This window comes from Aedes albopictus, chromosome 3, assembly GCF_035046485.1.
Source record: "Aedes albopictus strain Foshan chromosome 3, AalbF5, whole genome shotgun sequence".
NCBI classification, from domain to species: Eukaryota; Metazoa; Arthropoda; class Insecta; order Diptera; family Culicidae; genus Aedes; species Aedes albopictus.
In genome coordinates, this window is record NC_085138.1 from 140,137,347 (window position 1) to 140,140,984 (window position 3,638).

Genomic DNA, 3,638 nt, shown 5'->3' on the forward strand with positions numbered 1-3,638 from the left:
AGGTGAAAATGCTTTACGAAACACTGCGATGTGCAATATCATCAACAGAAGGTGCTAGTGTGAAAAGTCAAACGCAAAGAAAAACGATATGCGGTGCGCGCTTCTGGTTATGAAAGCCACAACCAAGATTTAAAATGATCGTCAAAGGCATGGTCAATAAAAATTTCGCCAGTCTTACGTTTGTTTGTCTGTGTACATACCATGGCAATGCTCACGAAAAAGCAAAAAAAAATACTACCGCTATGGATATTAAAGATTTAATAGTAAAATTTTTCTTCAGCCAAGCAAACGACACCAAACTAGTCAATTAAAATTTATAAGTGATTTTGTTTATTATAATCTATGAGTATCCCGGATAAAAACTAACCATAGGGTATTTGGTGAAAACCATTCCTGTACCATACAGTGTACCAGCTACAATAAAGTGTAATGGAATGGTTCGCTAAAAGCTGTGCACATTGTAGCTACTACATATACATTTACGTCCGATCTTTATGTAACAATATATTAGGGGTATTCACTAAATTGAATTAATTGCTGCGTAAGCCATGATTTTCTGCTTATTTGAAATGTTTCATGGTTTTGCGAATGAAATAATCAAAGATTGCATTGGTGTTCGCAACGTTTAATCAGTTTAATCAGTTTACGCTGCTAAGTGAATCCCCCTATTATACTGTTTTGCTTACGTTTGAATCATTCACTATTCCAAAATAATCTTTTTCTGTGCATTTTTAATTATTTATTCAGTTTAAGATTTTTCCGTGCTTTGTTTTGTTGATGTTTGTGACTTTTTTGTTGCAAAGGAAAGGAAAGAGAAAAAAGTGAATAAGTTTTATGGAAAGTCAATAAACTGTTTTAATAAGTGGTAAGTGTCCTAAGGGCTGAAGATCCAAGAGATATGGCGGGCTAGGTATGTAGAGTGCGATGAGAAAAATACGAATGTAGGTCAACCCGGAAAGACGCAAGTCAGAATACACTAGTTTACAAATTAAATTGAAAGTCGTGAACTTCTGTCAACGAACAAAATTTTTGAAGCATAATTTAGCGCTGATTTCGAAATCGTGCTTCAAAAAATTTTAAATAGAACAATTTTTGAGTTTTAGCTCAATATCGAGTTTTACAACTTTATAAAATAAGAAATTTACTAAAACGCAAATATCTTGTGTTTCGTTCAACTATTTTTTAAATCTTTTCCCATAATTTAAAAGCTGAATATAATACCATTCGATCATCTGAATGCAGGTTTTGCGTCAGATTGATGATTTCCAAGATACTGACGAGTTTTAGGGACGTTCTCCTTAAATTTTAGCAAAATTTCCGAAAATATATGAAGAAATATATTTTTTCCAATAAGAAAAAAACATTTAACAAATTCTTTCTCAACGTTTATTTGACATATCATATGTAGTTACGAGTTACAGTAAAAAAATCAGCTCACTCGGAGCATTGGTTATGGAGAATGAGATGTGAGAAGTGAGCGACTTTGCTTAAAAATAGAACAAAAATCGATTTCAAATCATCAACCCTGTATGGAATGTCGAAAAAAAAATCCGCTCTACTGTAGTTTTTTTCCTTCGCGTTTTCAAACTCAGAGCATGATTCTACACCAAAAATGCTGTAAACTAGTGTTACCGTACATCAGTGAATGAGTTTAACACTATTTGTTGAGTGATAGCATAAATTGCATGCGATTTGACCGCGGCTCAGGGAATAACCGGTTCGGTTCAGTTTTCGCCCGGTTTTCCTGGCATCGCTGTAGATGATCGGCTATGCTCGGGTCAGCGAGCATACATGGATTACCACTAGCCGACCTCTAGGAGATCAGCTGTTTAGCGATAGGTTTAGATTTAATTTGACAGTCAAAGAGTAAACAAGTAAAAAGTGCATGCATAGAAAGTGAAAGTAGTTTTTCTTATTGGAAATAAAGCAAGTGTTGTGCCCGTACTACCAGTGTTTGATGTCACCGTTGTGCTTGTGATACTCGAGTGCCTAAAAAGAAGAGTTGCTGCAGTTGAGATCGACCGGGAAAGAATTAAAAATAGCCACAACGTAGGGAACGACGATCGGCCTGGCGGTAAGAATCACCACTATTCTTTCTGTATTTGCATTTAGGGGAGTTTTCTCCTCCCCTTCTCTCATGTGAACTTGCCTTCTACCACAACCGAATCAAATGAGATTTATCTTTGACGTAGAGCCATTTTTAACATATGGACTGGACTGGACACTGTTATAAGTTCGTCTGCGGGTTTGCTTTTTGGATCTACCCCATTTGGCATAATGCCATTTGGCATAACGCCGTTTGGCATAATGCCATTTGGCACAAAGGCCATTTGGCATAATGGTCATTTGGCATAATGCCATTTGGCATAATACGAAGAACAGCCTTCTTGGTAAGAATGTGCATAATCCTTGTTATGCCAAATGGTCATTATGCCAAATGGCTTTTATGCCAAATGGCATTATACCAAACGGCGTTTTGCCAAATGACATTATGCCAAAAGGGGTAGAGCCTGCTTTTTAACCTAACTTATAGTTGAATCGAACTTGACAGTTTTCTCATGAGTTGTATGTATTTCAAACTGGAGCCTCAATATTGCAATAACGGTTAAGCACGCTGTAATGATACTTATGTACCTCGTCACCAACTTCATGCAACTACATTAGTGGTCTAATAACACTTAGCGCGCTCGGCATAGTTCCATCATGCCGCTCAAAGTGTTGCCACAAATAATGCTTAGTTTGCAAAACCCAGTTATCTAGCTGGTGGGACATGGGAGCCTAAGCTTCAACTGTTAATGCAATCAGAGACTACTCAGACAATAGAAATACACTAGAACTCCAATGGCGCTGTAGTCACTTTTCCTTTTTAATATAATTAAAAAGGAGGACCGACCCGTCGAGAGTCCGACTGCACACTAATTGCCATACCAATAAGTGATTGGGAGGCAGTGCCCGAAGTTCTCGACAATTAAAAATAACTTCCTCTCTCGCTTTGACATACATGTGCACAACAGACAATGTGTTAGATGTTCATCTAATCCCATCCGAAGGGGGTTTGGATTGTGAAAAGAAGATAACCATGTGCGATTGTGGAATCGAGTTCAGTTCTAGGCCTGCTGGCGACGGAGATAGTCGAGTGACTCCGTAGCTTGAAGGAATAGAAGCGCCCGTCTAGCGAATTGGGAGTCGTGAGTTCGAGTCTCACAGGAGTACGTGGATTTCTTTTCATAATATCAAATCTCAATTTGTTCATCGAGCACGTGTTCGTTCTGTTGTGCACATGGATGTCAAAGCATTTTCAACAGTATAATTAACAACTTTTTTTGTAATTATTGATTGTTTTTTAGTGCCCAGCTTGAAGACCATCATTTGTTTTGGTAAACAAAATTTGTTTGACACTTCTAGTACCGCTACTGACGCTGTAAGGGCGTGGCAAACTAGATGTTAGTCACACGAAAAGCCGCGACATTGGACTTCTGTGGCTAGTTATTCTAATACGCAGACTTAGACGAGGGCGGCCCTATATATTAAGGATTATCCAAGACGCTCTGGAGAATTCCCAAAGCGCATTCCTATAATGTTGAACCCTGCACTATAATAAATTTTGTTGTAGAAACTACCGATTCTATAGTTAAATT